Source organism: Pinus tabuliformis, chromosome 8 (genome assembly GCF_031772625.1).
Source record: "Pinus tabuliformis cultivar Carrire ecotype Pingquan chromosome 8, CPIR1, whole genome shotgun sequence".
Classification (NCBI taxonomy): Eukaryota; Viridiplantae; Streptophyta; class Pinopsida; order Pinales; family Pinaceae; genus Pinus; species Pinus tabuliformis.
The window spans coordinates 418,055,958-418,079,051 of NC_142294.1; the positions used below are offsets into that span (position 1 = coordinate 418,055,958).

Sequence of the window (23,094 nt, forward strand, 5' to 3'; positions counted from 1 at the left end):
ATTTTCTCATTACAACATCATCCTATAATATCAAACTCAGGGAAGGACTTATATTAAACTCTAAGACTTATGACCATTAAAAATTAGGTCAACACATATATCTAGAAATTCATAATCATGCATAAGCATATCATATCTTAGGCAACATATTAGACATATATCGATCTAGACCAAGCTAGGGTTTCAACTACATGGACACATATATAAACCTAGGGTTTCATTCCTAGGACTTTAAATACCTAACAAGGAATTTGCTTATAGGCCAAACCAAATCCTAGGGTTTCATATCATAGCAAAGCAAATCCTACTATACCAAAATTTCAAAGGAAAGATCTAAGGTTTCATATCATAGCAAAGCAAATCCTACTATACCAAAATTTCAAAGGTTCACAATTTCAAACAACATCATTCAACCGTAACAAGTTAGGGTCTTCATGATCATACCAAAACCCCAAACATGTCATCATCAACAATAGCAATTTCCTAATAACCCTAAGCAAGCTAGGGTTTCATTCATTAACATTACCATTGGCTTACCCCTAGGTTAGGGTTTTCCAAAGAACCTGTGTAGGGTTTTATACGATCAATTAAGAATATGAGGGTATATTTATCAAGAGATGAATCACCCGAAACAAGAATCATTATGAATCAAGACAGTTACACATTGATGTTAGTAATGTAATGCAAACTTCAGAAATATGATGATCATACTTTTAAGACAATCTAGTAAGGTGTATAGTTTGAGCCATAACGATGTTAGTAATGTAATGCAAACTTCAAAAATACGATGATCATACTTTTAAGAGAATCTAGTAAGGTGTATAGTTTGAGGCATACCAGGGGATGTTCCTTGGAAAACCTGGTAAGGATTCCTTGAAGTGTTCTCCTTGTATTAAGCCATCATCTTTTATACCTATAGCACAAACTTACAAGAACAACAGGTGATACCAAGGACATAGTTTAATTTCTTAAGTTAGATGTTCTACATAAAGTTTAATTTCTTAAGTTAGATGTTCTACATAATCATGGAGGAGGGAATCTTATGATAAGTTGTTCATTCTTTCAAACATCAGTAGGACTTTTGACATCCTAGATTACATGTAAACCCTAGAAGATAAGGATGTAAGTTATCAATCTTTATAAGCAAGGATCATTTAATATTAGATAATATTGCAAATCTAAAAGCTCATGAACATACACACCTTATGATTACATACCTCTAATTTGATAACTTATTAGACTTGTTGTAGTAACAATTCTTACTTGGTTCCTTGTACTCAGATCCTCTTTCTTCAAGTTGGTCCCTTGGACTATCAATTTCATTTTTCCATAGGACAGACTTCAAATTCCTTTCATAGTCTTCAAAAGAATGGTTTTAGGTCTCGGATTTGTGCTCAAAATTTTTACCAGACTTGAATCAACTTAGTATTTTGGAGGTCAATATGTACTTTGTAGCATGTAAGCCTTTTTCACATTTCGGTCCAAGATCCTAATTATACATTGAGGCAACTTCCTTACTTTGGTCATACTTCAATCAATCTAGGTGCTTTATTTCTATGATAGCAACGTAGACATGATTGGGTCCCTTATTACTGTGATGGCAATATAGAAAAAGTTTTATGACAGCTTCAATATCTCGGTTTGAGTTATATAATCTGTCTATATGAATAGTCTTCCGAACTCCATTTCTGAGATATCAAACTTGATCTCTGAGATATATTGAACTCTTTTCTATTCTGTAATTGTGTCGAGATTGTAGTATTATGGTAGCATCAAAGTTGTAGTACCACTGGACCTGAACCGAAATTAACTTACTATGTACACCTGTGATATCCAAATTTTCCTTTGCTACATAAATTTAGTATGCCAAAACCTTGTTATATGATTTCATCGAAACCTTCTATGTATTTTTGAGTGAAGTTACATTTTCTGAAACTGATCTGAAATCCTATATACTGAACTGTGACTTCACCGATTCTCATACAAATTGATTTGAACTTGTCATCTTGAGGAATATTGGAATCCTCCTCCTTCTGCAAGGTGTCTTTAATATGGTGAATGAACTAGCTCACTGTAATTTGTTATCCATCCTTTCAAGATACCTCAGAATATTAGCCCAAAAATGTCCTTGGGATCTTGATCTTGATCTTCAATGCAAACAGATCCTTTCACTGAGAATACTTCAAATATGTATAAGTGATCTTCAAACTGCCTTTGACCTTGACCATAGCTCTGATACCATGTTGAGAAATCCAAGGAGTGGTAGTTAAACGATTTCTCTTATTATGACATTAACTTGTGATGTTTTTCATTATTAGTATTAGATCTTTTAGTTATCTTTTCTTATCATCAAGATTAATGACACACAACAAATAGAAGAGAACACAAGATGTAGGCATGCTGCCAGGGCAAAACACCACTCTAGGCGAAAACACAGTCAAAATTCTTCCTTAAGTAGATTCAAGATGAGACGACCAAGACCCTTACAATTTAGACTCGAGACTACCTCCATCAAGTCATCCTCCTTTCACTACTCACTATGGTGTCACTGAACCTTCCTCACTGTGGTGGCATCGAACCCTCATCATTGTAGTGGCACCGAACCCTTATCATGCGTTTGCACCGAGAGAACACCTTCTTCTATGGCATCAAGAACTTATTTCAGGTAGATCTAAGCTTATTCATTTGTGTAATAGCACTTATGTGGCAGCACCGAAATCATCCATACAATTCACTGTAATCTTCACTAATCTTTGAGATCTGATCTTTCATGGCAGCGTCAAGATCATCCCCTGTACCCTATCTGAGCTCCTACAGTAGCACCGAAAATTATCCTTTGAAATTTTTATCTGAACTATGTTTTAAGCGAAGGCCTTAGGCTAGTATATATAGCATAGTTGCGAGGGAGCACAAGAGCACCAATCCCTCTATGTACCTTGATGTTAGTGACATTGGTTGTTGAACTCCTCTATCATGGCCCTCCTAAAAATGTACGCATCACTCAAACAAAATCTTGACTTGACATGCTATGCTTTTTCTATCTTAGGTTAATGCTTAGAGGGTGATATTAATGACAAATATCCCTATACAGATACAGAGGTAATGACAAAGATACCTATGGATATTAATGTTGTTGAATTTTGAAAGCTTGAACCTTTAAGATTGATGAATCATGAGACTCAATATGTTGTATGTTACTATATTACTAACTTGTGAACGTGGTTGATGAAGATTATAACTTCTAGATGATTGTTGTTATATGGTTTAATCTATGTTTCTTTCTGTTTTTTATATCTAATTCATCATTCTACATGTTTTTGTTGACATGTATGTATCAAAATAACAAAACAAAATATATATATGTGTGTGTGTGTGTGTGTGTGTGTATTATATAAAAAATGCTTTGGGATTCGCTCCCAAACCGGGAGCTTCTGAAAATGTCGCTCCGGCACACGTTTTCGCTCCCGCTCCCCGCTTTCACTCCCGCTCCCAAGTAACACTGATATATAGTAGTTTGTCCATAAAATAGGCTGACATGAATCCATGAATAGTTGTGTCTCCATTTAAGGTTAGGTTGACATGTAGGCCGACTAGTAGGCCAACTCGATAAAGACTTGTTTGAGGCTAACAACAAGGATGCTTTGAGGAGGTTGATGATGATCAAGGAGTCTTTGACCAATAAAAAAAAATGACTTTGAGCCAAAAAATAATCCTAAAGCCTACAATGGAGGCTTGACCTATACATTTCACCCAAGCATGAAACCCATGCTTTAACAAGTCAATTAAATTAATAATAAAAAATTATTTTGCTTTCTTTTGACAAATACATTACATTTTGACTTCAACTACAATTATGAAAACTAAACCTAGCTACATTCTTCAACACAAAAACCCACTACAAGGAAAAACCCAACAACCTTTTTCAATAGAGAAATTCTTCGTGTTCAATAAGAGACACGCTTAGACCTATGATCAAACCTGGTCTTCTCCTCCAAGTCAAGTAACCCAAATTGAAGCTCCACTTCGTTCTGCCTACCTGGTCCAGAAATTTTAGCCTCACAACAACTGTCCAATAGCCCATAATTTTCGCACCCTAAAGTTGCTCAATAACCCAGGGAAATTCTAGACCCTTGAAGTTGTTGCCCCAAAAATATGTGAATCACAAAAAGAGACTTTTTTCCACAAGTGCGAGTTTATGAGAGAGGAGAGAGAGAAAATCGACCTTCTCTCTTTGTGCTTCTTTATCCTTCTTGACCTCCTCCGCTTACCCAAATGTTGTCTTGAGTGAGGAATGTAAATCTGCCAAATGAGGAGGTCAAGTTGTCTTTATATAATAGTCTATCTAAGGTGAAAAGACATGTTTCTTGGCCAGGGTCGACTTGACTAGGAGGGAAGTCGAACGTCACCTTTTGGAGCCAAAAATTACATTTCAAAAATTCAAATTTACATATTTTAAAAGTTGCAATGGGACTTTGGCTCAAGATAAATTTTCTTTAACTCAAGCATTTATAAAATATGCTCTAAAATGATAAATATAATTACATCAAGTGACCAAAAGTACATTATGAAGACCGACCATAGTTACAATATCAACACTCCCTCTTAACTAGGGAGGTATTCATAATCACTGTGATAGATGTTCTTAGATTGAACAAATTTCTCTAATGAAAAAGTTTATCCATTATCACTAGCAGCATCATCTATTATCAACATCCAATAGTGGCCATTTCTAGGGCGATACCAAACCCATGGCAATGTCATCAACATATCAGGACTCACTCCTCCAGAGTGATTAGACCTCGAATCCTATGGCCACTACCTAGGCCAAAAATGTTGAGACCCTCAACTAGCAAGCACTCACTCTGTTAGGATATTCCGACACATAGGATATAGTTAAGTTCAACTTGTTCTAGTATAGAGTTAGGTTAGAGTTAGGTAAAGTGTGTTTCTTTACCGTTGTACATTTTGTAACTTACAATCCGACGGTCACGATATGTAGTGATCCGACGGTTCACTCTCACCTCGGTATTACCGACACTTGATCCGTGGCTTGACACCCGATTGGTCCATGAGTTCTATTTAAAGCGCATGGAGGGTCATTGTTCGGGTAATCCGTGCATGAGAGAAGCTTATGTAAATTTTCATTCTTTGATTAATAAATTGTCTGTAGTACCCACGTTGGGACAGGCCGTGGACTGTTTCCCTCCTTGCACTCTGAGGGTTTTAACCACGTCAAAAATACCGGTGTATTGATTTGAAATCTGGTTGTGAGCGGTGTCCTTTTGGTATTCTTTCTGTGCAACTTACCCTGTAAATTCCTACATGGTATCGGAGCAAGTTGAGGGCCGCGTCTGTTGGTGATCCAAATCTGAAGCCGGTAGAACTGCATGCGGTTGTCGTTTCCTAGATCTGCTGTTTTTGACTGCTTTCGGGCCAAGAGGACTGCTCTGTTGCGTTCGGAGCATCTGTTCCAGTGAGGAACCCCTTTAGTTTCACGCGAAAAGGTTTCCGGTAGACCTAGCTGCGTCATTTTTCAGATCGGGAGGTATACAGTGTTTTTTTGCAGTTTACTGTTATTTTCTCCCTGCTTATTTCGGTCTCAGTTTATTTAGCCTTTTTTTTAACCGGATCTATACCTTTCATTTCTGCGTATGCTCTTTGCCCTGCGACTCTGTGCGATCTGGGCAAATCAGAAACAGAAAGGAAGGATTTTTCTCATGCGTATGCTCTTTTCCCTGCACCTTAGTGTGATCTCGGAAAATCAGAAACATTGAGAAAAATATTTAGTTTTTCGGCTAAAGCTAACTTTGAGATTTTTTTTTAAAATTTCTAGTTTTTTGGCTAAAGCTAACTTCGAGCCGCAAGGTTCGTTTTTCTTTGCATATTCGTGTTGGGTTTTGTGTTTTGTGTTTTGTAGGGAAAAAGAGCTTTCTCAAGGCAAGCACGCAAACCAAGGCCCCCCCTTTCTCTCTCTCTCTCTCTCAAATTTTTTGTATAGATCAATTGGTTCAAAGCTATTTTAAGAGAGTAGAGGTCTTGGGTTCAAGTCTCCATTTTGTGGGGGCGGATTTTTTCATTCCCGCACATTCGCGCACTTTGCCTGCAACGTCAACAATTTTTTTTTAAAAAGCCATAACTTCTCCATCCGGAAGCCTTTTTCAGAGCCGTTTTTTTTAAAACCGCCTATTTTTTCGAGATCTATCCGTTGGAACACTTACTTTCAGCATCTTCAGCTTCAGTTTTTTTTTAAAAAATGGAAAGTCCATGCCAAGTCATTCTTGACAGCACTAACTACTTCCAATGGGTAGAATACATGGAAGATTTACTTAGAAGTAAAGGTCTCTTCAGAATAGCCACAGACCAAGAGAAGAAACCAAAAGATGAAGACAAAGCGGCAAAATGGGAAAATAGACAAGATCAAGCACGTGGTTTGATAGGGATGTCTATTTCTCCTGATCTTAGATTCCACATTGCAGGACTTGAGACTCCTCATGAAGCATTAGAAAAACTCGCTAAAGTTTTTGGGATTAAAAATGAAATTAGAGCCCATCAACTTGAAAATGAGTTGCTTACTTTGGATCCTAATAATTTTTCTTGCATTGAAGATTTCTTGTCCAAATTCAAGACCCTTAGATATCTCTTGGAAGGTGTTAAAGTTAAGAAAGAAGATGGTAACCTTATTTATTCCATCCTTACTAAGTTGGGACCAGCCTACTCTGTATTTGTTTCCACTTTCCATTCTACAAGGGAAGCTTTCATTTGTCAAGGACAAGACTACAAGGCCCCTTCCTTTGACTCCTTTTGTGATTCCTTAATAAGAGAACAAGAAAAACTCTTACACCTTGGTCTCTTTAATCTTGGAAACTCTTCCACGAAAGCGTTAGCCGCCCAGCAGCAACCAAATTCAAAGAATCCTAAGAAGTCATATCCTCAAAAGAATGGTCCTAAACCATCTCAGCCTCAAAATGAAAGATCATTTCAGCAAAATGATAAGACCAATAAAAACAAATGGAAGAAGACTGATAGACATTGTAACTTTTGTAATCGAGATGGCCACTTAGAATCTAAATGCTTTAAGAAGATGGAAGCCTTGGAAGCCGCAATGAAGAAACATAACATCCATGTGGAGCCTACTTCAACTTCAACTTCCGGAATGGCACTTTCTGCATGTCATTGTCAATCATCTCAGTCTGGTTATGCATTAAATGTATCTTCTTCTTCTTCTCATTCTCATGAGTGGCTCATTGATTCTGGAGCCTCTTGTCACATGGCCAAAAACCAAGCCATGTTTTCTTCTTTAAATGATTGTAACACCAAAAATATATATATTGGTGATGATAGATCTCTTAATGTTGTAGGGACTGGAACTGTTCATCTAGACAATGGTCAGTTTAATGATGTATTATGTGTTCCAACCTTATCCTGCAACCTTCTATCTGTCTATCAGATAACTCATTCAGGTGAAGGTAAAATTGTTGAATTTTCACCTCATGATGTTGTAATCAAGGATCTAAAAGATCCTAAACAGATTCTAGCTACTGGTCTTGCTGATGATTCCAAAAGGTTGTATAAGTTTCACAACTTTGGGTCATCCAATCTTCCCTCAGTATTTGTTGCTCATAATGATGAAGTGAGCAAACTTTGGCATGAGCGATTTGGTCACTTAAACTATCGCTCCCTTCAGCATCTATGTAAAGAAAATATGGTGACAGGTCTTCCTATGGTATCTTGCAGAGATGGTGTTTGTTCCGGATGTGTACTCGGAAAACATCATCGGGACAGTTTTGACAAACGTGCCTCTTGGCACGCCTCAGCCCCTTTACAGCTTGTGCACAGTGATTTATGTGGTCCTCTTCCTGTTGCTTCATTCTCTGGCTGCAAGTACTTCTTAACTTTCATTGATGATTTCTCCAGACGCACTTGGGTATACTTCTTAAAACTCAAGAGCGAAGTATTTAACACTTTTTTGGCCTTCAAAGCCTTTGTTGAAAAACAATCTGGACATCAAATTCTTAAGCTAAGAACTGATAATGGTGGAGAATATGTTAAAAACACATTCATCAACTTTTGCACCGAAAATGGAATTCAAATGCAACATACTGTTCCATACACTCCACAACAAAATGGTGTAGCTGAAAGGAAAAATCGCACCTTAAAGGAAATGGCTAATTGTATGCTGCAATCTAAAGGACTCAGTCTTAGTTTTTGGGCCGAAGCAATTAATTGTGCAAATTATATAATCAATCGCACTCCTACTAAGGTTCTAGAGAATATCACTCCAGAAGAAGCTTGGAGTTCCATTAAACCAGATGTAAGTCACTTTCGTGTGTTTGGAAGTGAAGCATGGGCCCATATTCCAGATGAAAAGCATAAAGCTTTAGAACCTAAGAGTGAGAAATGTACTTTTGTTGGATATTCTGAAGATGTAAAAGGTTATAGACTTATTCCATTTAAGTCCAAAAATGTTATCATTAGAAGAGATGTAAAATTTGATGAAAATAAATCGGCCTGCGAGCCTAGTCCAGCGGATGTGCCACCTCTTCCTATCTCTTCTACTTTTGAAAACATTTCTTCTTCAGATGATGAAAGCGAGGATGATAATCCTCCCCCACCTTCTCAGGATCCTCAACTTCCAAGATGGGTCCGTGCTACTCGGGATGCAGCAGGTGATCTTGCCGGTGATCCTACAGATCAGCGACGTACACGTTCTCAGTTTGAAAGAGCCTCTTCTTTACTGGCTCAAGCTCCAGTAAATCATGATCCTGACACTTTTGCAGAAGCTTCAGGCCATCCACATTGGGAAGCAGCTATGAATGAAGAATATCATTCATTAATGACAAATGATACATGGGATCTTGTTCCTCTACCAAAGGGACGCAAACTTGTTAGATGTAAATGGGTTTACAAAACCAAGTATGGACCAGATGGGAAAGTTGATAAACATAAAGCTCGTCTCGTTGCTAAGGGCTTTTCACAGGTTGAGGGCATTGACTACACTGAAACCTTCTCCCCTGTTGCCAAAATGAACTCTATCTGCCTTGTTCTTTCCCTTGCTGCCTCTTTAAAATGGGAAGTCCATCAGATGGATGTTAAATCTGCCTTCTTGCATGGGGACTTGCAGGAAGAAATCTATATGGAACAACCCATTGGCTTCATACAAACAGACTCCAGCCTTGTTTGTCGACTTAAGAAATCCCTTTATGGCCTCAAGCAAGCTCCTCGGGCTTGGTATGCCAAAATGGATAGCTTTCTTTTAGAATCTGGCTTTTCTAGGTGTCATTCTGACAATACTGTCTACACCAAGAAAGTGGGCAACTCTCTTATCATCCTTGTTCTTTATGTTGATGATCTTATTCTTACTGGTAGTGATCCCAACCTTATAAACCATGTGAAGTCCAGCCTCAAAAAGAAATTTGAAATGACAGACTTAGGACATTTACACTATTTTCTCGGTCTTCAAGTCTTGCAATCCCAAGAGGGTATTTTCCTTTCCCAGTCCAAGTATGCTTGTGATATTCTTCGTCATTTTCACATGGAAGACTGTAAGCCAGCCCCTTCTCCCTTTCAGTCTGGAGTCAAACTTTCAGTCTCTTGTACTTCTCCTGAAGTTGATGCTACCTTATACCGTCAACTTGTCGGAAAACTCTTGTATTTAACCCATACTCGTCCTGATCTTTCCTTTGTTGTTGGCCTTGTTGCTCGTTTTATGCAAAACCCCCGTGAAAGTCATTGGAAAGCAGCTAAAAGAATACTTCGTTATGTTCGAGGTACAGTACAGTTTGGGATTCATTACAGTGCCAAAGCAGCTCCTCTGTTAGTTGGTTTCACTGATTCTGATTGGGCTGGTGACCTTGATGATCGGAAGTCTACTGCCGGTTATGTCTTCACTCTTGGTTCAGGACCTATTACATGGGCTTGTAAGAAACAGGCTGCCATTTCTCTTTCGTCAGCAGAAGCAGAGTATCGTGGTGTCGTGGAAGCTAGTAAGGAAGCCTTGTGGCTTCGTCAGATCCTATCAGAGTTTGGCTTTGAGCAGCAGCATCCAACCACACTTTGGTGTGATAATCAAAGTGCCATTCAGCTATGCAAAGATCCAGTCCAGCATCAGCACAGAAAACACATTGAACTACACATGCACTTCATCGGAAAGCTCATTCATGACCATGTTCTTGAAGTGCAATATTGTCCAACAGATGATCAGGTTGCAGACATCTTCACAAAGGCTCTCACAGAGGCGAAGTTCACTAAACTTCGATATATGCTTGGAGTTCAGGAAGTTGTCACTAAGGGGGGATAGGCTCTAGTGCCTCCTTCCTTCTCCTATTGTGTCATATTTGTAAATCCTTCAATCCTATCCCAAGTTGTTCTTAAGGGGGGATGTTAGGATATTCCGACACATAGGATATAGTTAAGTTCAACTTGGTCTAGTATAGAGTTAGGTTAGAGTTAGGTAAAGTGTGTTTCTTTACCGTTGTACATTTTGTAACTTATAATCCGACGGTCACGATATGTAGTGATCCGACGGTTCACTCTCACCTCGGTATTACCGACACTTGATCCGTGGCTTGACACCCGATTGGTCCATGAGTTCTATTTAAAGCGCATGGAGGGTCATTGTTCGAGTAATCCGTGCATGAGAGAAGCTTATGTAAATTTTCATTCTTTGATTGATAAATTGCCTGTAGTACCCACGTTGGGACAGGCCGTGGATTGTTTCCCTCCTTGCACTCTGAGGGTTTTAACCACGTCAAAAATACTGGTGTATTGATTTGAGATCTGGTTGTGAGCGGTGTCCTTTTGGTATTCTTTCTGTGGAACTTACCCTGTAAATTCCTACACACTCAACCTTCCTAGTGAGCACTATGGGCCAAGACCTCACTCAAACCCTTCCTCGTTGCTGATCGAGTCTAGAAGTTGAACCAGACTTCACTCCACCCTACCTGGTGTGTGATAAGGGTCCAAGACCTCACTCCACCCTTCCAGTGTGTGATCAAGGTCTAGATGTTGAACGACCTCACTCCACCATGCCTATTGTTTGATCAGGGTCCTCTTCCAAGCGGCACTCACACAACAATGTCTATTGAGCTCTTTGGGTCTCTTGGACCCATTATCACTTTCAAGAGAATGTCCATCCGTGTCGTAGACGAATCAGCGCTCTCTCTCAACGAGAGGGGAGATCTCCACGAGCCCCAGTTTGTCTCTGAAGTACATGAACTTGTCCCTTCGCAACAGTTTCGTTAGAACATCAATTGTTTGTTCATCGGTGGAGATGTACTCGAGCCTAATTGCTCTCCTCTGCATCATTTCGCAGATGTAGTGGGATTCTCTAAAACCTTCACACAACTTTGATTATTACAGTGTATCACCATCGATTCCAACTCTTTGCTGAATACTTCTTCGGTACAAGCCTCATTGGTTGCAATGTACTCTGCTTCAACATTGCTGAGTGCAATCAACCTCTACTTCCTACTCATCCATGATATCATAGCGGATCCCAAACTGAAGCACACTCCGAGGTACTCTTCCTGTTTTCAGCGCTTCCTGCCCAATTTGCGTTTGTATATGTCTATAAAGTTGTACATCCCTGTTTGCAACATCCTTTAATCCATAATTCAATGTACCATGCAAATATCTCAATATGTGCTTTGTTGCGAACCAATGCTCATGTCTTGGTTCTATCTAAAACTGGCTCAAAGTGTTCACATCAAAGCAAATGTCTGGCCTAGTGCTAACCAAATATATTAGCATAGCAATCAGTTGCTTGTAAATAAGATGGATCTACCAAACTTGAGTCAGAGCCTCTTAACTTCTTTAAGTTAGTCACCATTAAAGTCGTCATGGATTTGCAATCCATCATTCTGAAACTTTGAAGGATCTTTATCACGTACTTCCCTTGACTAAGGAAGACTTTGCCAAGTTTCTGCCATACTTCTATTCCCAAGTAATAGTGCATCAACCCAAGATTCTTCATATCGACCTCGAAAACCAACTACTTCTTGCACTGAAAGATAAGAGCCTTGGCACCTGTCAAAAACAAGTCATCAACATATAATAATAGGATCATAGGTGCATTTTTCACAACCTCAAAGTAAAGGTTTGGATCTGCTTCACCTTTGGTAAATCCCAACCTTGTTAGATAACTGTCGATATGAGCATACCAAGCTCTCGGAGCTTGTTTGAGTCCATGCAAGGCCTTCTTCAACCTGCAAACATGAGACTCCATTCAACATACCTCAAATCCTTGAGGTTGCTCTATGTACACCTCTTCCTCAATTACTCCAATGATGAAAGCAGTGTTTACATCCATCTGGTGTAGTTCCTGTCCCATAGAAGCACCAAGTGAAATGATGGATCTAATGGAGGTGTACCTGGCAACTGGATCAAAAGTTTCATCATAGTCTTTTCCTTGTTTCTAGGAGAACCCTCCAGCCACGAACCGTGCCTTGTATTTGCCAATGCTCCCATCTGCAACATGCTTGATTATATATCCACTTGGAAGTCACTACTCCTTCAGGCCTTGGCACAATTTCCCAAACATCATTCTTCATGATTGATTGGTACTCCTCATTCATTGCTTCCTTCCACATTGGTTGACTAGTTGCTTCTTCATAAATGGAAGGTTCCCCATCAATGAGTTTTGTCATAAGAGTTGCATCGTTGGAGAACCTTTTAGGTTTCTTCACTTCTCTAGATGTGCCATCAGGAGTTGCATGTCCTTCTGCCTCTTCCAAAGTGGATCTAAGCCATGTTGGTCTCTTCTTGATCTCAGGAACTATAACTAGTTTTGTTAGATCTTGAGGCCCTTCTGGCCTTCCGGTACATTCTGTAGAACTTGAGTGCTCTTCTCTTGAGGTCTCCTGCTTTACTTCTTCCAAGGAATCTATGGAGACTTCCTTAGACCTCCAATATGACACTTTTTCATCAAAGGAGACATCCTAGCTAACCTCAATCCGTCACTACTCTAGAATGTAAATTTTGTAGGCTTTTGAAGATTCACTATATCCAACAAATAACCATTTATTTCTTGAAGGCTCAAGCTTATTCCTTTTATCCTTAGGAACATGAATATATATAGGACAACCAAACATTCTCATGTGCCCAACCTTTGGCTTCCTTTTGGAGAAGGCTTCTTCAAGAGTCATACCTTTTGGAACTTTATCAAGACTTCAATTTTGAATGTACACAGTTGTTCATGATGCTTCGCCCCATAAGAAAAACGGCAGGTCCAAATCATGCATCATTTCCTTGACAAATTCTTCAATGGATCTATTCTTTCGTTCCCAAAACGCTTTCTAGGTTCTTTGGAATACATGTGCCCAAGCCTCCCTGCAAAATTTGAGACTTAGAGCACATCTGATGCTACAATAAATCAACAGCTCAACGTTGCCTCTTATAGATCTCTCTATGCCTCCTCTGCAATGTATCCTCGGATCAGGTAACTCTCCGACCGAAAAACTATCCTTGCCCCTCACTGCAAGAAATCTCCTCGATGACCTCTCCTGCAACTGTTGCGCTGCTCTCTTGAGAAAATCGATCTCTGATCTCTCACTCGATGTGTCTTCCAAATGCCCTCAAGCCTCTTCTTATAATCCTCTCATTGATCAATCAACAGCCCAGATTAAATTCTAATCAATGGCTCATATCATTTTGACTTGATCCTTGTCTTCTTCTAGAATTTTCACACCCACTTTAATTAATACCCTTTAATTATTTTAATTTCCTGAGTTTAGACTTAGGCATCCATTAAAAATAATTAATTATTTTAATAAAACTATCTCGGGGTGGAATTTTCCAAAACGATTTTTGGGTATTCTTGAATACATGTGTCCTAGATCACCGGATTCGTCCAAAAGCCCTCTCGAATCGCGAATCCAGCGAATCCGACACGATTCGCTACGGATTCGTGTCCAAACTGTATGACACGTCGTGTCCTATAACGTGTCACGATTTGGCACAGCGTGTCGCGATTTTAGGAACGTGTCCTGTTTCTGGGACTCGTTTCCAGCGCGGGTTAAAGGGGCGTGTTTGCTCGTTGACAGGCTCATTTTGCAAGTGATTTGGCAACTCATTGTGCTGTTGCAGCGAGGAGCAGACTCTCAGCAAGGAGAATCGACCACCAAACGTCCACAGTCCACCAGGTAAGTAGTCCACCAGATAAATCGTAAAAGAGGTAGCGTGTATTGAATGGAATTGAGATTCAAGTTAGTGGAAGATTTATATTCTTCTTTGGTAACCGTAAAACTTTATTTCATGCCACCGGAAACCTTAGCGTGCTCCAGCTTGTTGAATCCTACCTACGTAACCTAGTAAACCTACCTATTACACTGCAGTTCTTGATTCATAAGGAATAGACTTCCAATAGACGGTGGAAATATGATAACTTGGAATAGACTTCCGTTAAAAGTTAAAACTTAAAACTTAAAACTGTTGCAGTCAAGCTTCATCGCATCTCTCTCACTCCTTTTTGCAGTTTATAACACAAGTGGACCGTGGTTATGGTGGATCATTGGATCAACCATAATAATATTGATATAACCCTAGCCTCAACATTCAAATGTTACCTTAAATTTATGCAGATAGACAAAGGTGTGTTCAACAGAACATATTTGATAATCAGCTATTTAACTAGTAATCTCTAGCTTGTTGATTGGAGAGTCATTTTGAGGTTAAGAGGAGATTGCATTATGTGAAGATAAAGCAAACTCTTTCAGTCCTGCACACATCAGAAGAACAGCATGCTTACATCCTGACCGCATATGATAAAATCTTACTCATGCAGCAAGGACCTTCCAATTGAGGGGCTCTAACTATAAAAAACTGAGGGAAAATGCTCAATCAAATGTTGTGTCCAAAAAGCAGTAAGGGTAAAAAACCTGAAGCATATAACATGACTGGCTGGATCCGGGGTAGATTATAGATACAATGCACTGCCCAGTCTGCCCCAAAAAATTATGCTTCCCCTTGTAGACAATGAACCTTGATGTGCAAAAGAAAGACACTATTCATGGCCTGATGCAATCCACAGGTGATGTCTGTCAGCTATTTTCCTTGGTCACCTTTATATTGTAGACTGTAGTTTGTGCCAAACTTATAAGCATTCTTGTGGTACTGTGTATAAATTTATAATACATTGAAATAAATACAAGAAGAGCACCTACAGCAGTGTGTTTATAAACTGTTTGATGAAATGTGCCACTGAAAACTCAGTTGCACATCATCTATGCAATAAATTGGTAATGGTAACAAATTACAATTCAAATTAGTGTTGATTCTTGTTCATTTTTTTTGCATTTTTAAATTTTTACAGCAGTTTGTTCATTTTTTTTACAGGTTGAGGTAACAGTGTTCATGGCTCAATCAAAGGCAGCAGTTAGGGGGCAAAGGAAGGGCAAGAATGTCATGGGTAGAGATGCCCTTCCTCCCCCAATATCATCAGAGTCTGCTGCAAGTAATGTTGAGGGAAGAGGACTTAAAGACAATGATAAATATCCATTGTGGAAATATGTCACAAGAGAGGATGGGCCAAACAACAAGGGAAAGGGAGGAGGCAATGCGCAATGGAAATGCAACTTTTGTAACATTTCTTTCAAAAGCACATATTACCATGTGAAATCACATTTGTTGGCTATACCTGGTTGTGGGATTGGATCTTGTAGAGCTATTACTTCACAAAAGAGAAAAGAATTGGAAAAGGAGGCCAATGTTGGTATGGAACATGTGGCACTGGCTTCAAAATCAAAAACACCCAAGAATGAAGACCCCCTTCCATTTTTGAGGAAAGCCACCACCAAATTTCCATTTGAGAGTTCTACTTCTAATAGGGGACAAGCATTAAAAAGAAGATCACTTGGTCCAATGGACAAGATTTTCCAAAAAGAGAGACGGGAAGAGCTTGATATCACCATTTCCTTCTTCTTCTATCAAAACTTCATATCATTTAATGTTGCACGTTCACCTTTATTTGTTGAGATGTGCCGAGCTCTAACTCAAGGGGCTCCAGCAGGGTATGTGCCTCCTGGGTCAGAGAAGCTGAGAACCACATTGTTGACGAAGGCAAAAAAAGAGGTGCAAAAAATGCTTGAGCCTATTATGGCATCATGGCCAACATCTGGGGTTAGCATTGTTTCTGATGGATGGACAAATCCAGCACGACACCCAATCATAAACTTCATGGTGTCTTCCTTGAATGGTCCAGTTTTCATGAAAGCAGTGGATACACTTGGTGAATACAAGGATGCACAATTTATGGGTGAGTTATTTATTAAAGTTGTTGAAGATGTAGGTGTTGAATCTTGTGTGCAAATCATTACAGATAATGCACCTGTTTGCAAGGCTGCTGGCATGATTGTGGAAGCTAAATATCCACAAGTGTTTTGGACACCTTGCATTGTCCATTCATTGAACTTAGCACTGAAATCCATTGCTTTTGATGTGCTTTGGATTGGAAGCATTATTGAGGATGCAAGACATATCCGTAACTTTGTGCAAAATCATACAAATGCCCTCACTATCTACAAGGAGTACAGCAATCTATCATTGTTGAAGATTGCTGATACACGGTTTGCATCTTCATTCATGATGTTGAAGAGGTTGAGGGAGGTCAAGACTGCTCTTGGGTCCATGGTTATTTCTGAGTTTTGGTCTTTTTGGAGAAAGACAGATCAGGCAGCCTCTAAAAGAGTGAAGGACACAGTACTAGATGATGCTTGGTGGGAGAGGGTAGATCTAATTATTCGGATCATGGACCCTATCATCTCTTTGATTCGAGTTGCAGATACAGACAAACCCATCCTAGGAGAGGTTTATGAGGGATGGGATTCCATGATTGAGTCTGTGAGGAGCATTATTCTACAAAGTGAGTGCCCCCAGTATGAGACATCAACAGAGGCCTTCTGCGATACCATACATGATATTCTTGTTAGCAGATGGGACAAGAATTGTACACCTTTACATTGTTTGGCTCACTCATTGAACCCCAAATACTACAGCCATGAGTGGCTGAATGGTGGACCTTCCCGCAGATTCCCTCCTCACATGGATGGTGAAATCTCACAGGGGAGGAAAGAGGCATTGAGGCGGATTTATCAGGATAGTGCATTGCTTGCTGAGGTGGAGGATGCCTTTGCAGAGTTTTCCACTGGCACTGGTCGATTTGGAGGTTATGATGTGATTAGAGACAGGGGGGTTAAGAAGCCCTATTCTTGGTGGGCAAATCATGGGGCAACAAGCCCTCCTCTTCAGCAGTTAGCCATGAGGCTCCTCTCTCAGGTGACTTCATCCTCTTGTTGCGAGAGGAATTGGAGCACATATGGGAATTTGCATAATGTGAAGAAGAGCAGGCTTGAGCAGTCCAGGGCAGAGACAATGGTGTATGTGCACACCAACCTTCGTCTTATTTACATGTAGAGGGAAGAGTGGTTGAGGGGAAAGAGAAAGATGTGGGATGTCTTTCGTGATGATATGGGTCTGGACACCACTGTTGAGTTGGCATTGGCCAACATAGATCTCAGTGATCCAGTGCTAGAGCCTGTTAGATTTGATGACTTAGAGGGGTCGACCTCCATACCAGCAGATGCAAAGGCGACTATGGATACAGGGGAGGAGGAGGATGCAGAGGAGAGCAGTGGGGACCATGATGATGGGGACAGTTATGCTGATTCTGATGTTGATTGATGCCTTGAGGCTTGTATACCTGTAGGCTGTAGTTGTTTTATATTTTCTATTTCTATTTGCCATTGGCATTGCACCAACACTACCTATGTAACACATTTTGATTTGATGACTTAATGAGAAAACTACAGTTGTCAGTGTGTTTATCTTACTATCTTCATCTTGTAGTTGTAACTTGTAAGTTGTCTTTCAGTTATGAATTATGAATCATGATTTAAATTTGTAATAGATTTATGATTTTATCATTTATGTGACCAGTACCACTGACATTTATTTGAATTTTGTATGTACTATGCATGCTAATAGCTATAGATGAAAATCTATGTTTGAAATCAATAAATTTGTATCATTAATTAAAATTTGTGTAAGAAATATGATAATATCTAATTTTTAATATATATATATATATATATATATATATATATATATATTTTAAATATTATATATATATATATATATTAATAAAATAATATATAACGTGTCCTGTTCCGGGGGGTCAGCGTGTCCCGAATCCAACACCACGAATCCTGAATCCTACGTGTCCCGAAGCCCCGTGTCAGGTGACTTAGCATGTGTCCTAGCTTCCCTGCAAATTTTGAGGCTTAGAGCAGATCCGATGCTACCAGAAATCAACAGGAAGTCCCTAAAGATGGTAATTAAAAGGGAAAACTTGTTGAAACAAAAGTTCTAGGAGACATAAGGCAATTCAATTACCTCTGAAAGTAACTTGATTATAGATTAATGACGGATTAGCAAGGAATAGCAAGATATCAGGATGCTACACTCGTCCAGCAAGGATATATAGATAGATCAAATCCCTCTGTAATCCTGGTTTTCAATTCAAGTGGGTACGGAGTGATTTCGTTCGATCCCGCTGGTTCAATTGAGTGAATCTCATACCCTGACTTCCGGTTCCAGGAGATATTGATTGATATATTTGCAATGAATGAATGGCTTGGCCTATATAACCACAAAGAGGTCGGTCGCAATGAATGGATGTGACTTTTAGAGGACCTAACTAATTATAATAAACAACAACAATTGTCTAAATTAGGTTCATTATTTCAATTCTGAGAAAGGAGAATAATATGTTAAAGAAAAAAATGGCATAAATGGTCCTATAGTTTCCAATTCTAGATCAATCACACACTGGCTCATTCATTCCAGTGGAAGAGGTTTCAGTTAATCAAGTCCAAAGAAATCAAGATCAATAAGTATGGGCTCAAGAACAACTCAAAGGAACTCAACGTCTAGTGAATCTGAACTTAAATCTATAATGTCAAAAGGTTTTTTGATGTTTTGTAAGGTTAAATTACACTAGGGTAGTGTGAAAAAAAATTGATTCCAATTACTAGAAAGTTATCTCTAATTGTTCTACAATTTATTTGTCATGACGGCAAATATCGATAAACTCACAATTGCAATCTTCACCAAAAATAAAATACGCTGTGGAAAATAAACTCGAAGCTGAAAAAAAATGCACACACACAATAAAATAAGCACCAATATTTTTGGACAAATAGCCCTCGAAAAGACCCTAAAGGGAAAACCAGTGCAGCAACTGAGGGTTATTTTACTATTATGCAGCAGTAAGAATCTGAGTACAATAATTTGGATGCCCAACTAGAAATCCTCCGGAAAATAATATGGCAAAAATATATTGGAGAAATTATCTCCCTTCTACAACAATTCGGCCTCGCTCTGGACTGCTCGTTCTCTCTCCTCGGCAACACGGCGTCCCTGGAACTCACACTACTGGCCTAGGAAATTCGTACTGCGTGTAATTTGACTCCAACTAAGTCGTCCAACCTCTTTCTACTTGTGGAAATGACTCGCTCTGTTTTCCAGGTGATCTCCCGACCTTTAGCAACTGAAAGGACTCCCTTATCAGCACTAGGGTTTATGGCTATGTGCACTGGCTATTCGGTCCTCCCTACAACAATATTCAACCCCCTTTCTCCTACTTGACTGGCACTGGAGAGACCCTGAAAAACTCTTCGGAATTCTCCTCTAATTGCTCCCTCAATCACTGATGCTCTCCCTTTGGCTCGAACTTCTTCCCTCGTTGAATCTTGGCACACTAGGTCACAACACTGTCTATCTCCATCCCATTGACTTGCTCTTATAATCTCTCGTTGGAGCATAAACGACCATGATTAGATCCTTATCAATGGCTAAGATCAACTCAAACTTGATCCATGTGAGTTTCGAGAGCTTTCTCGACCATTTTTCCTAAGTTAGACTAGGAAAAATTTAGAATGATGGCTAATTAATTTAATTAAGGTGTTTCGCAAGCTTATCTCGTGAAACCTTTTCTGGATTTTGAAGATCTCCTGTTCCTTAGCCTCTTAGACACAAATTGAGACTAGAACCCCTATCCGATGCTACAAAATCTAACATAGTGCTCATATGTAAGAATCTATACAAGTAGCTTTTTCAGAAACTCAATTGCCTTCCCATATAATTTTTGTCCAAGGAAGGCAATATGTCTCATAAATATTTTGTTCCAAAGCTCTCTCAGCATATGCACTCGTTGCTAAGTGGTTTTTTTGTAATATAAATCCTTACCCATTTCCGTAAAAAAAAAAAAAAAAAAATTTAGGTTTATTTTGTCTCCTCCCTTCTCGAGATGCATCCTCCATGAAGCAAGATTAACGAATAATGTTGCATTTGTCCCAGAGATCACATCTGACCATGAGCCAACAACATATCATATCAATTGTCTAGTACATGAAGACTTATGTTCATCATGATGGTAGGCAAATTTATTCCTCAAGCGAGAAAAATATTGTACATGCAATTAGGATACAAGAAATATTGTGAACCATCATTGGATAAAAAGGTAGTGGCCCAAACTTTGTTAATGTACGTGACCATTGGAAACACTGAGGGGGTTGAATCAATATTTCACTTCAATTAGTTAATTTTAACTTCATAGAGCATTAATTATCATTATCATTAAATCAAAATAGATAATCCACAATACATCACATCAAATGAACATTACGCAAGAATGTTTAGGTGGAAACCCTTCTGGGAGAAAAACCACCGAACAATTTCAATATATGTCTTAAAAAATGCATCAACAGGAAGCACCAACTTCCAAGATTTATAGCTCCAACTAAAGGAGGCCCCAATCCCTTGGGTTTACAGGCTCCAACCTAAAGGAAGCTCTGACTCCCTGATTTACAAGCAACAACTAAAAGGAGGTTCCAGCCCCCTAGTTTATTAGCTCCAACTAAATGGATGCTCTGACACCCCAGCCTTATCAACTCCACTAAACGGATGCTCCAACACCTTGCACAGCCACCAACCTGCCCGAGCACCACCCTGCCACCCTGAAGTCTTCTTAGGCTCCAACCTAAAGGAGACTCCAATCTCTGCCTTACACCACCCTACCACCCTATTCAGCGAGCCACCACTTGGCCTAAAGGCTCTGACCTTCAATTTACCACAACGGACCACGATTTCATCTCATTTTCAAACTAGATCCACCTTCGCTCAGTATCAATATAAACAACATCAAGAAATCTGCTAATTTTGTCGATCTGCAATACTATCACAAGGTCATCATCAACAATATCAACTTTTTTTGCTCAAAAGATCAAACCCTAGCAACATAAATAACTTTGCCAAGTCCACTGCCACAAAAGCTTTGCTCAAGTCATATACATTGTCATGCCATATATGAACAATCCAACGGCACTCAATACTCTCTGCTCAACATGCATATGCAATGGCAAACACTAGCCATATAGACACAGATCCACAACAAGTCTCTGAGATGAAATCATATTGCCCAATCAGTGTTGTCAATAGTCATGGTGTCTTTGTTGTCAATACTACTATTGCATTATCGTAAGCAACTTGTACCATCATCTCAACTAGCATAAAATTCATATACCTTTATCCCAAATTCTGTTTGGTTGCATTTGTCTCTGAGTTGTGATCATCTCGCTTCTTCCATATTACAATTTGGTCAAATAATGACTCCAAAAACCATAATAAACCATATATAAAATTTAATGTTCTACAATTTACACCTTTCTGGGAAAATTTGTACAAATTGACAATAAAACGGCACAGATATACAAAACATATACCTCCAACCTCTCATATGTTTGACAAAATGAAACATAGGGACGAAAATAAAAGATATTTTTATGACCTATTGAGTGACCAGATTCGAACCCTCAACCTGATGAAAACTTGACTAAACTGAGAGGAGGGGTGAACCAGTTTAGTATATTTGTGGACGTTAAAATTCTTTTCATTAATAACTGAAACATTACATGAGCAGCTTAACAAATAATGACCAACAGATTGAATATGTGAACAACAAGTAATAAGCAAACCAAAACATCACATCAAAACAACACATATTGACACCAGATATATGTGGAAACCCATAAAGGGAGAAAACCACAATTTTATTATTGTTGTGATCCAAAGGCAAGCTCCTACTCCTTATTACATCTAATTTTTTGTAGGCTCCAATCTACAAGAGGCTCCTACCTCAATTTTCTACAAGTTACAACATGCAAGGAAGCTTCAACTCCCATATGTTTTTTGTAGGCTACAACCCACAGGAGGCTCCTACCTCAAAAGGCTCCAACTTGATGTTTATCAAGTCACCACTTGAAAGGAGACTACAATCCCCTGATGCAAACAAGAAACAACAATGTGTTGGTTTAGCTATTCATAAATTTTGCATATCTCCATCTTCATTTTTGCCTCTTCTTCCCTTCAAATCTGCTTCCCATAAGCTTCATATGTGCCAAGTACCTAATGCATAATACGTCAATCAGCTCTCACACATTCTCCCACTCTCTAACCACACTACCAAAACTTGTCTTCCACAATCACTTCTTTTATAAAGATAGTTTGTTGGTTGTTTGTATCCCACATAGGAATATGAAGTGAACAAGCTTGACTCTTTGCCTTCCATTCATTCGTTTCCAAACTCTTCATATTTTGAATATTAGGACACAAAAATAAATGCTCCACCTAGTATTGTTTTCAACCATATGTAATGATTAAATACATCAACATAATGCCAACATCATGTAACATTATAGAAATAACATATGAGTATATAATTGAGCATTCATTCCTCATGGTCAATAACAACATTTGCCATTAATGCAACACAACAATCTTTGCAACATCTTTTCCTTTGCCTTGGCCTTTCATCACAACATCTTCAGGTCATTGCCTCAAAACCTTGCCTTGTTGTCATCAAGTTCATGGAGTTTTTCCTTTGTTGTCATGGAGTCTTGCCTTTGCTGTTATGGAGTCTTGCCTTGCATCACAACAATTTTCTCCAACAAACCAGTCTTCAAATCATGCAACACACAACTTGTATATAAGCATACCTTGTATCCAAACACAACAAGCATACCAATCTACTGTCAAATATCCTTA

The 23,094-nt window shown here is 39.0% G+C and overlaps 1 protein-coding gene across 3 annotated transcripts in view; it reads right to left on the minus strand.

Moving 5' to 3' along the window:
* LOC149235830 (GATA transcription factor 26-like) overlaps window positions 1-23,094 on the minus strand; it is a 187,720-nt gene that overhangs the window by 91,774 nt on the left and 72,852 nt on the right. The gene's annotated exons all lie outside the window — the stretch shown is intronic.